Consider the following 12,984-nt stretch of genomic DNA (forward strand, 5'->3'; position numbering starts at 1 on the left):
CGATGCTGTGACTAAATAATTTTCGATTCGGCTATTTATTTTCGAACCGGCCGTTGTGTATCAAGTCTGATCAAATGTAAACTCGTAAAGTTACCCTCGGAGTAAATGAACAACAGTGATTAAGTACAAACTTTCCAAATACTGTACTGTATAGCTATTGCATCCATGCAGGGTATGCTAAAGTACTGTGCATGTGAATGTCCTTTTCAAGTTACATTTGTTGCGTATTATAAATGCATTAATGTTTGAATGACAGTGTTCAGACCATTTATCAATCCACTGCTTTGGGAGCGTCCTCATGCCATCCCTATCATGGGGGTGATGTGAACACTTCATTATGCTCATTCGTGCAGGTTGCGAAAGGCGGGGAGCGGTCATGCAGCTTCAAAGTTCAAAGTTAATTTATTAGGTATAGCCCTGTGAGCCATTCGGCTCTTGAATCGGGTGCAACCGCAACAAACAAAAAACAAAAACATTAATAAGAAAACATCTTAAAGTGACTATGTGCAAACAGAAAATCCAAGAAAAGACAGCAGAATATTGCAGAAAAATCACCGTACACCAACCCTGTGCAAATATCCCAGTGGGATGCAAGTCAAACAACAACAACCACAAGACAACTTAGATAAAGGCCATCCGTCTAACTCTGTACTACAACAAACAAACATGGCCAAACCGAAAAAACTTTTCGAAAATCACCAAAATAAAGCCATAAAAGCAATGAAACAGTGATCATAGGAACTGTGACCGAATTTTCACAATAAACGACGTTAACAACATGTACGTACTACCAAACTCTGCAGCCATAGCATCAGTCGGAGTATCAACATTTTTCAATGCACCTTTAAGATCAGCACACTAAATCACAGCCAACACTGGTGACGATTATCTGAATGGGTTCTGGGCCTCCCTCCCCTAGGTCGACTCAGCCTCAAATTAGTGGATTGTGTGTTGTGTAAACTTGGCGTGGTGCTGGCCACCCACCCCCTCGTGTGCCGTGTACACTCCACAGCAGTTGCCCGAACGATCTGTTTAGGGATTTTTTTGTCTTCGGAGCATATACGTGGTAGGATAGTACATCACAACTGTGGATTTCGCTGTCGTGCTTCTTGGCCGACATTAATAGCTGTGCAGCAGCCCATGTTTTGGTTGCCTATCCAAGCACTCTCGACACTCAGCCGTGCTTGCCTTCCAAGATGTGATGAGGGCATCGCTTCTGCTGAGACGCCATCCCCCATTTGATCTTCGTTACAAGGACAGTGGCACGGTCTTGTCTGCAGGTGGCAGATGTTAACTGGACTGCACGTTTTAATGGTAATGCACCGGGCGTTTCCCCAAAAGCCAACACGTTTGAATGTATTTTAAAGGAATGCGCATGGATGTTAATCGCGAGACATTTAAATGTAGCACGTCACCTGTCCAACCATCACATATCTATCCTGATCAATGTTAACCCTCCACACGCATTGCCGTAGTTGTGCATGTTGTCATTTGCCTCGGATTGTTCTCAAATCGAACCTTTTCACACGCACGAACGCCTTCTTAAAATCAAATAAATGTGTCGTAACCCTCCACCACCCGACACGGCCAATCAGCAAAAAAAGTGTCACGTTGACAAAAGACAAATAGTTCACTACTTTAGCCCACCGGTGTGTTGAAGAGTGAATCCACAACATGTGGATTCACGCTTCAACGTGACATTTTTTTGCTAATTAGCCGTGTCCGGTGGTGGATGGTTACGACACACTTATAAATAACGCGATCTAACCCAAAAACGTTTATTATTTAGTGGACGTTAATATTTCATACTTTCAGCATACGAGCATTCACAATTATATATACATTTTTTCTGTGACAAGATATAAACTGCCCACTTCTGGGCAAAGGACTACGTTATTTTATTTATTGAATACAAATTATGGTGATTTTACATTGACGAACTTTGTTTTAAATGCTCAACATATTTTTACTCAAATCAGTTTAAAAGAACAATGTTTGTACCAAATTATGGGAGATAAATAATAGCGAGTAACATTTTTCGACGAAATATATCCATATATTATCGTATGTGATTATCTTTCATATTTTCTCTCTCCTATGAATTAGTATGTTGAGATGTTAACATTTTCCCCATGTTTAATTTTCAATGTAGTGAAGCTCAATATACTTGCAATATTGTATGCGTCAATATACGACACATTAAGCAACACAACGTTTTAATCCGTTTAATTTATGGCGGTCTATTGCACTCATGTTTTATGACACCAGTATTTTACATCAAGTTTATATATTTTTAACACGTCATCTTGAGCGCAAAGAAGTATAATAGCCTCCTGTATTTCCAACATCACGGCCAAGGCTGTTGTACAACATTACCAACCCCTTTGTGTGCTCGCCGCAAACATCATCGTGAGAGTTGTGAATTGCCGTGCTGCTGAAATATAAATGTTTATTGTGGAAGGTACAATATAGCGCATGTAGAGAAGATGGTCCTTGCCGTTACATAAGTTATTGCTGGTGTGTTGCGGTGCAAAACTGCACATCACTGATAAAAAAAACTTGGTTTTGTCGTTTTTCAAAGCAACCCCCCCCCTCAGCGCATCCCTCCAAAATCGATACTCAATCCACCGCATCGCATGCAGCCGTACACATGTCCTGTCGTTAATATCCCATTATTTGCCATACATCACACAGGCAATGGCAAGGTATAAGGGGGGCGGGAGCGGGGAGGTGGAGGGGGGGGGCTGGGGGGGTCAAAAAGGGAGGCGTCCCAAAGGGTCTGGAAGCAGCGAGGGGAATTGAGCATGGGATGCACTCGGGGCACAACATGGGAAGACACAAAGACAAAGATCCCCCGTGTAGCCTTCACAGACTGACGGGGGCCAGCGCTGTTGACGAGCACCTATGAAGGTCGGCGCAGCACACGAGGGGTGGTAGGACAGCACCACGCCCGGCCGCCTTTGTCTCCCTCGTGGCGATGTTGACGGCACCGCACGAGGTACTCGCATGAGGCTGAGTTTGACCTAGGAGAGGTCCACGACCGGTGCAGATAATTGTCACCGGTGATGGCCATGAGCAGGAATCGAACTCGCGTCGCCAGGTTCACAGTGCAGCGCGCTAACCGCTAGACTACCGCACCCCATTAGGAAGACACGGACAGTTGCACACACACACACACGCTGCCGAATGCGCACGCCGCACGCATTTCTGTACAGGGCACGTGCCCTCTCGTTGTTCCAATCGGCCCGTAACTTGCCAACTGCTAAGCAAAGGCCTTTCCACTGTGTTCTTCCTTTTCGTCTTGGTCCCCCGTGAAGTAGGGGCCTTCTCACTCCGTGATTGCTTCGCCGTCACCATCTTTCGCTTGTCTCTTCTGCGTCTCTTCTCTCGGCCTCCACTCCGTTGTGAATTCGTCGCTCATCTCTCGTCCGTTCTCATCACGTGTCTTGCTCAATTGCCACGAAATAAATGTTCCTTTACACTCTATTATTTTCCTTCTCTATTCATATTTTGTTTCTCTTCGCATACAACGTTTTCTCTCGCACACCTCCGATTAGCACGGTTGGCTACGTACAGTGCGAAAGAAGTTCAACATACACGCATACATACACACACACGTGAATAATTATTTAATGGGAGTGATTTAATTGTTAACTGCTCATTTGTTAATTCTCTGATTGATGAAGGCCTACCCATGCCGAATATCGGCCATGGGGGGTTGATTGTCTATACCTCACCAGGTTGGTTCAAGTGGAGGCCCAGGACCGGCTCAGATATCGTCACCACCAGTGGTCGAAATGATGAAGGCCTGCCCATGAAACTCGATTCGTCCTGCAGACCATGTTAGACTTCCATTTTACCTCGAAAAATTGCTCTCGACGCTTTTGGTGTAAACGTTCTGAAAATTGCCGATATGCGCGTTTGGTGTTCCGAGAAGTACCGGTGTGGCATAACCGTCGTGTACCGGCCCATTACAAGCACTATTGTTGTGTATGGGAAGACGTTCAGGAGCTAAATGCCAATGTCGAGGTCTGATAGCCACGAGAGGACGGAGTTGTTGTAGAAGGGAAACAAAAAAAAATTATTACGACGTTTCGATTGTAACACAAGCAATCATCATCAGGTGTGAAAACCACAGCAAAAAAAATTAAACCACGTTTTTCAAATTTTCTTGCTGTGGTTTGCACACCTGATGATGATTGCTTGTGTTGCAATCGAAACGTCGTGATAATTGTATTGTTTTATATTTGTATTTTATTGTTTCCCTTCTACGTGACTTTACCGAAAGAACCAAGCATATGAATCCCTGCATGCAGTCACGAACGCTTTAAATCAAAGAGTTGGTGTAGTTTTGCTTTTCCTCCTCCGTAGAAGCAATGCAGACGACAGCGGTTTACTCGATAGTCCATAGTTCGAGTTGCATCACCACAATCGCACTACTGTGGCTTGGCTTGAATTGTGCACATTGGCCTGTCGATTTCAACCACTGTTCGCTGCTAATCTTATCCATTGCAGGGAATCGAACTCGTATTACCAGCTACATCGCGCAGTGTGATAAGTACTATTTTATTGGTGTGGGTCGAGAAAATCTTAAACCATTTGCGGCGCAACACTTACGTTCTACCGCCCGCTGTTTGACGTGATGTTCCAACAGCTCAAACACATCCGAGAGCGATGTTTTACCAATGGCCATGCGCTCACAATGTTTTATCGACAATAAGCGAGATTGTAGGAGAAATGGCCAAATGTGAAACGGATGAACGTGGCTGGAGATTGGGAAAACCCTGCTGTAAATTATCGTGCCTTTTTTTGTGGTTGCCAATCAAGGCAAAGCTCAATATTTCGAATTGAAGCCTTTGGCATGGTAAACGGCTGCAATGCGATACTGTGTATCTAATTTCAGTTTTTTGATGGCATCAATATGAAAAAAAAAATCTCTAAGCACCTTGGTTAATGCACTAACGACTGACTACTTTTTTGTTGTCATTCAAATGTTTCACTGTCAAAGACGACCACCTTGCGCTGTAAATGCATCAACGGGAACCCGTTTCCCTACACGTGGTAGAATAAAGCGCAGCACTCCCGACTTCCGCGAGTCACCCAGCGAGTTTGACTAAATTGACGGTAACATTTGCAGACGACAGAGTACAACGCACAATTGAAGACGCATGGAGTTCGTGGCTCTCCGGTGTGCTGTCGGGCTGGAGTGCGCGTTGATTGGCACGATGGCCCGGTCTTTCGATCCACGGGGATGAAAGCTTGTTGAAATAGTTACCCCAACAGCGAGCGATACTATTTTCGGCAGCAGGTATGGCGCTCGCCCCAGGTAAATTGAACAAGAACGTTGTATTCCGACGTTACCCGTTCCTTTCACACACAATCCATGCAAGGACAAACAATAGAATGCAACAGACATCCGTGTGTGTTTGTGCCCTTATTGCTTGTGCAGTCGAAGCGACGCGTCGCCGCAAATGCGCATCTGGCATGCACTCGCTCTTATAGTCTGAGAAAAATAACTAACTGCAACCATTCTTACACAATGTGAGCATAGACATCAATACGCAGCTGACCTTACAGCGGTCGGCGCGCGCTCATCTTTGCAGTCCCGCGACGCGCGCACGCATTTTCGGCGTTGAGATTTCTTTCGATGTAGAAAAAGAAGAAGAAACAACAGCTGGAATGAACGCGTACGCCAGCCTCTCGGCATCATTAGTTGGTATAACTAAACACGAAGGTGAATGTATAAAACAACGGGGGGGGGGGGGGTGGAGGGGGGGTGGAAAAAAAATCTATGTAGAACGTATGATTTTAGTTCCGAACTTTATATTGATATTTGCTGCTTCCAATCGATGCACGCCACCACCATGCATTGCCTCCTTCAGTTGTTTGGTGATGGTGGGGAGCAGGAGGAGGGGGTGGGGGGGGGAATTGCTTCCCCCCCCCTACCCCCTCCCATTCTAAGCCACGCGACACCTCCACCACCTCCTCCCCAGCCCCCCATGCTCCATCCACACCAATTCCCTCCCACGCCAAACCCTTACCCCCTCGCCCGCCCGCCCGCCCGCCTTCCACCACCCACCTACCCCCCCCATCCCTTGTGAAATATGATTTATGCTCCTAAGGCTTTCGCTGGCCCCCGAATATTTGTCAAGCTGACACGCTGGGGTCGGAAAGCCTTGTCGTGGATCGTTTGTTTTCCGGGCCTGTGCCTGCTTCTAAAAACTTACACGCACAACACACACACACGCACAACACACACACACGCGCGCACACGCACACAACACACACGCACACGTTAACACACGCGCGCGCGCGCACACGCACACAGTCCAACGCACGCACTTATACGCTCATGAAACATTCGTTCTCCAAGGTTGACTCGTACGAGTCTATGGGGGTTCCGGTGATCACGACCTGCCTGCATTCTCTTCTCCCCGATTGCACGGCGCTAGGATAACGCTGCTTCTGGGGGGGGGGGGGGGGTGGAGGGGGTGGACAAGTTTTGACTTGGACAACGAATTTCCTCCACCCCCCCGCCCCCCCCCGGTGCCAGCGCACGTGCTTTCACGCGGCTCTCTGTTGCTCGTCCTTGTGACTTGGGACGCCGAGATGGCGAGATGTTAACTACCTCGCCTGGTATACAGGAGGTCGTGGGTTCGATCCCGACGCTGACGCCTGCTGTGTATTTTTAATTTGCATGTTTCTCTCCCCGTGGTCGCTTGGATTTTGCTCCGGATTCCCCCGTTTTTTTCCCAACTCCATATTGAGGATCAACAATGCGTTTAGAGTATTTGGCTGGCTATACATGTCCACGTTGTGAGCCGCTTCGTTGAGCACTCATTTGTGGGCAGGTCGCTTCTAAAAAAAGAGCTATACAGCTCAGTGGGCCTTACCTGGTAAAATACAAAGTTGTGGTTTCGTAATAATAGTGTAATGCGGGCGTAAGCGACCTTCCGGAGGTGACGTCACGGGGGGTGGAGTCATGTGACGTGGGGGGAAGGTTCGGGGCTTTAAGCGGGTAAACCGGAAGAGGAAGGCAGTCCGGTGGTGAATGGAAAAGGGTGAGGCCACGAGGGCGAACGAGAGGAGGGAGGCACCGCCGGCGAGCGGGGGCCGACCCCAGAGTACAGCCAGGAAGGCTGTGTGTTAGAGGCAGCGGTGTGGCTGCAGAGAGTCGCAGGAGCGACGAAGAGAGAGGAGAGTACAGCCAGGAAGGCTGTGTGTTAGAGGCAGCGGTGTGGCTGCCAGGAGGAGCTGCGGAGAGAGAGAGAGAGAGCAAGAAGCTGTGAGAGCTGCGGAGGGAGAAGAGCAGCAGAGAGTACAGCCGAGGGGGGCTGTGTGAGAGAAACAGCAGCGGAGCTGCTGTTGTGGATCGGGCCGACATTGGAGTCAGCACCGTGGAGAAGCTACCGAGTCAAGACAGCCGTGTGGGTGTGCAGCACGGACCGAATAATAAAGGACACTGAGCCAGACATCGTGGTCCAGAGTCGTTTATTACACTGGTGTCAGAAGTGAAACGGCTTGTCAAGACGGCTCGGAAGAAAGAATATTCCTGTGCCATCATCTGCTACATCATCCGACTTACGATTGAGACAGATGGCGCAGCTGGAGACCTGGAAAATCGTGCTGGCGAAACCGTGTGAGCTCACCACGCCGACGACGGCAGTGGGGGAAGCCGATGGTGGTCTGCAGGCCGACGCCTTGCCTGCGCTGCCAGCGCCATCTGCCACGTGGCACGAAGACGCCATCTTGGGCGTGGCAGGGGAGAAACGGCGGGAAGCCGCCATCTTGTCTTCACCGCGGCGGGGAGACGCCGCCATCTTCAACATCGCGGCGGAGAGGCAGCCTTGCGCTGCCATCTGGAGGTGCCGCGGGGAGAGCAGCCTGCTGTGAGCTGCTGTTTTGCGAGGGGGAGCTGCGAGGAGAGGACGACGACGCTACAGCTGCTGGGGCGGGAGCTCTCCCATCCTGGCTCGGGTGCGTGACAACGGAGCAGTCAAGTCGCCGAACGAGTTCTGCGAGACGACTCAAGTTGCCGCCCTGCCATCCTCTTCTTGCTGCAGCCCCGGGCGGGTCGTAACGATACGCAACCGGCCTTTACACACACCTCACCCATCTTTCGAGGGCCGGGTGGGGGCGATTTTGTTTCTCTCATGACTCGATTGTGCGGAGCGCGGTTCGGAAAGTGTGTATGTGTGTGTAATAACGATGAACGCGCTATCTGCTTGTTGCTCGGTGTCAATTAAAGTGTGTACGTGTGTTGAGAATGGACGGAGAGTATGCTGTGCTTGCTGAGTGTTAAATTGTGTGTGTGTGCTGCGGTGTGGAGTTGTTATATTGATGGCGAAGTTAATTATTAACTCGGGAGCGTCGGGTATCTTGCGCTGTATCATCTCGTGGGTTACCTTGTGCGATGGGCTTAATTGGAAAATATATATATTTTTTTTGGTGTATTGTGCTGCGAGGTGCTAGGTGCGATGTGGTTGTTGCAAGAGAGAGAATATTGGTGTTGTTGCTGCAATGTTACGACTGGATTAATGGTGTGTTGGTTACCTGCAGATCGGTTTGCTATTGTGCTTAAATGTGCGCGTGTGATCGCGATATGCTGACTGTATGTGCTGTTACACCGTTCTGTACGGTTATGGGGTGCGATGCATTGATTGACTATTGGGATTGGGATGTTATTAATTGTGCGTACCTGTTTGGAAATTGGTAACAAATTCGAGGGGGACCCTATTATTTGGTCGTATGGATGTTATGTACACGCGATTTTGTGTATATTATGGGTAACGGCGCTTTGTGAGAGAGAGAGCGCGCTTTGAGGGTGCGTGATGACGCCGTTGTGGGTGTCTCAAAGGTTAATGCTAATGGGACCGTAATTGGCGCCAAGTTGCGTCGCGTATTCGGTTGGTCGCATGCAGCCACGAGTTGCTTTGCGAGTTGGGTTGTGTAACCAATGTGGTTGGTAAAATATTGGTTAAAAATTCCCCGATATGACTGCTGCGCGCAGCAAGCTGGGGCTGTGCGTCTATCGTTGTTGGGATTGTTACAATAAGACGGGGGATGCAATTTGTGACCCCCAGCAAAGGGAAGCTGGGGTGCACGAATGGAGAAAACTGGCCACGTGTTCGCACGTTGGGCCGCCATTTTGCGCACACGCGGGGTATGGCGTCGATGCGCTTTGCGGAAAGGGCCGCCATTTTGAGTGCGCGCGAGATATTGCGCGAACGCGCTGGGCGAAGGGGGCCGCCATTTTGAGCGCGCGGGAAAAACCTCGGTGGGGCAAATATTACATCTGTTATGCCTGCCATTGTTGATTGGGTGATGCACGAGTGGTGGTCACGTCGGCCTATGGCTGATGGCTGACCTGACAGCCCGGAGGCGAGACCTCCGTGGTATGTCTTAAACTAATGGGCCGTGTGCTCATATGGCTCGGGGAGTCATGGTTCAGTTGTGCGGAGGCAGACTGAACCTGGTGTGCCGGGGGCTCACGGGATTTGGGTTAGGGCGTTATTGTCTCTATAAGAGAACATTACCCCATGGGGGGGGTCGTTGATATCTGGCCTTGCCGAGGGATTGATCTTCCCTTGGCTATAAAGCGTCAGACTATAAGAGGCTGGTGTGTGTCCATCGCTGATGGGATAGTAAGGGAGGAGCATGGCCGAGTGCTGCTCATCCCCGAAATGGCACTAGCCGAGAGTATGGTAAATGGATGTTGCCGTGGGTTGACGACCACGGTGAGGGTTACGGCGAGTTAAACGTTACCGCTGGGGAGCGTGGCTCTCCACGCGAGGGTGTGCGATTAGGGGTTTTGTTGGTTTGTTGAGAGTGACTGTGGGTACATGCTGTGTACGTCAGAGGTCTGTGCTGGTCCTCAAGGGAGGACTGCTGGTGGGTAAGAGCAGAAATTTTTTTGTTGTTGTTGTTCACGTGTAAATAATATTGTTGTTAAAATGTAAATACTGGGGCGTCCATCGCGGTTATTTGGGTAATTATTGGGGTTTTCTTAAGCGGCCCGGAATTACATCATCTCTATCCTGGGGCCGGGGGGCTGTCGTGTACGACATGCGGATGTGCGTTGTTGTGCTTTGCGTTGTTGTTGTTCTTGTTGTTACATTAAATGCTTAGTGTCCTTTAGGGGGGGAAGCTCGGTTCGCCGCATTACGATTTGCTATTGGTCAGCCGAGGTCGGCTGGGATTTTTCTACGGGGGAGGGTGGTGTAATGCGGGCGTAAGCGACCTTCCGGAGGTGACGTCACGGGGGGTGGAGTCATGTGACGTGGGGGGAAGGTTCGGGGCTTTAAGCGGGTAAACCGGAAGAGGAAGGCAGTCCGGTGGTGAATGGAAAAGGGTGAGGCCACGAGGGCGAACGAGAGGAGGGAGGCACCGCCGGCGAGCGGGGGCCGACCCCAGAGTACAGCCAGGAAGGCTGTGTGTTAGAGGCAGCGGTGTGGCTGCAGAGAGTCGCAGGAGCGACGAAGAGAGAGGAGAGTACAGCCAGGAAGGCTGTGTGTTAGAGGCAGCGGTGTGGCTGCCAGGAGGAGCTGCGGAGAGAGAGAGAGAGAGCAAGAAGCTGTGAGAGCTGCGGAGGGAGAAGAGCAGCAGAGAGTACAGCCGAGGGGGGCTGTGTGAGAGAAACAGCAGCGGAGCTGCTGTTGTGGATCGGGCCGACATTGGAGTCAGCACCGTGGAGAAGCTACCGAGTCAAGACAGCCGTGTGGGTGTGCAGCACGGACCGAATAATAAAGGACACTGAGCCAGACATCGTGGTCCAGAGTCGTTTATTACAATAGTAAGAAACTAGTAGTTGCAGCAGCAATCAGAGGTATACTCGATGGTGTGTGCCGGATGCGGAAATATGTTCCCATGTCTGCGCTCCCCGTCTTCACCTGGTAGTAGACTTCGCGCCGTTCGCTTCCCACCAGCGGAGTCGCGTTCTTTCCGAATCGGTGCGCGCCAATTAAAGCCATCGCATCCGTGACCCAATTAAAGGCTACCCTTTAATAGTGCACCGCGGTGCTGCACGCGTTTCGGCGGCAAGAAATGCAACGTTTCAGTCGCTCAGCTGCAATATTCATGGATCAAAAATGTGCGGTATAAAATTGATACACTCCTAATAAGTTTTGAAACGTTTTCCAAATTTGTCCTTGGCAATGATGAATTGAAAAAACAGCACAACATATTATTGCATCAAAACAAATCTGGTCATTTTAAAGTATATATCGCAATGGCATATATGTTCACTAGAACATACGATATGAAACACATATGTAACTTGGTTGCCTGATAACAATACCTGGTTAAAAAAAAATCTGTAATCTTAATTTTTTCGTGGTCTTTCAAAAATTGGATGTGACGAGGCCATAAACACGCGTGTCGTTATTTGTTCGAGCAAATCATCCAGAGGGGCTTTGAAGTAGATTTTTTTTGAAATACAGCGTAGGTGGGTGGCAGGTGGGTGGGTGGGGGCGGGGAGAACCCTTTGCCATCCCTCTCCTGAAGATTGTAGAAAGATTTAGGCCGGGCAATCATCCGAAATTATCCTTGAGGGGAGGGGACGGGGGTAAAGGCTTGTTTTCTATTATCAACAAAAACACCGAAAAAAATATCTGTAATTTGTTAGTCTGAAATTGCCGTAACTGTTCACAATTTGACTAATGGCAGACTGCAATTTGTTTTATGGTAATGTCAAATAGACGAGCGCACGGCTACATGGACTACCTCGAGTATTTGGAACAAGAGCTTAATAAAGGCATTTGGAGAAAGAAAAAAAGCAGATAAATTATTGTTCATTTTGTATAACATTATTACGTTATTATAAATAATTTTGCAAACAGTTAAGGCTGCACTTTTTGTAATCCTCTTCAGGGAAAAGTAATGTTTTAATATCCTTAGCGTTCTGTGCTCGTTCAACAAAGGGCACCATAGTAACACAATCATGATGGCTGCAGTCATATACAAAATGCTGTGGTGGTGGTGCTGAACTACCGTGCAGGTTTTGTCCACGGTGGTGCTGTATAGCTACCAGATATATATTTTTCTGGTTGTACTGCGTATTGTTCGGCATGATGTCCGACGTTTTGCTCCATGTGCTGTGAGCCTCTTCAGAAATTGACGTTCATCCCTTGGACAATTCAGGCTGCTAAAACAAGGGAAGCGAGATGCTCGCGGTCCGTTTTTGAAGAAGCTCCCAGCACACGAAGTGAAACGTCGGACATCGTGCCGAACGACACGCTGCACCAAAAACGCGTCGGAGAGAGCGATGCAGCACAATCGCGGAAACATACGTGTTTTTTTTCTGTGTCATGAACATTCGCGTGTGCACAGCGTCTGCAACACTCTGCCAAGCTTTTGTATGCAGCTAAAATTGAGTACCCATACCACCTGTTGCAGCTCTGATAGATGGGCTCATGCTTTTGGCATGTTTGTCTCTCAAGGGCCATCCGTGACTTTTATTGTAATGATGATGATTATTAAGATAATTGTGCTGTGTGCCCAGTGGCAGATACATCGGCATGCCTCCGACTGTGGTCAAATCGCCCTGGATTCGCCCAAACGCAACGGATCTCCGAAGCTAATCGAGGCCGAGCCTGGTTAGTGTTTGGATGGGTAACCACCAATGCATGCCAGGTGTTGGGAGGCGTGGGACTGCGGGTTGCAACGTGCCAAGAGATGGCAGCACAGCCGTAGGCTCATTCCACGCGTAAATTAAATGTATTTGGTTAGTGGATTGCATCTTTGTCGGGAACTTTGAGTGTTATCCCATCATAGACGTAGGTGTTCAAGGGTTACTCCAGTATTCGCCGCTTAGAAACGGTATTGGCCAAACCTGCCAATGCAGGGCCCTCCTGGTGGAAAATAGCCTTGCGACTCAATGAGGCTTTCCTGCGTAAATAATTGACATAATAGGTACATTTTATAAGTGACGAAAATTAAGGGATTGCATTGGCAGTGTCGGATAGACGCAGGTAATGACGAACATAA

Source organism: Lampetra fluviatilis, chromosome 6, assembly GCF_964198595.1.
Source record: "Lampetra fluviatilis chromosome 6, kcLamFluv1.1, whole genome shotgun sequence".
Taxonomy (NCBI): Eukaryota; Metazoa; Chordata; class Hyperoartia; order Petromyzontiformes; family Petromyzontidae; genus Lampetra; species Lampetra fluviatilis.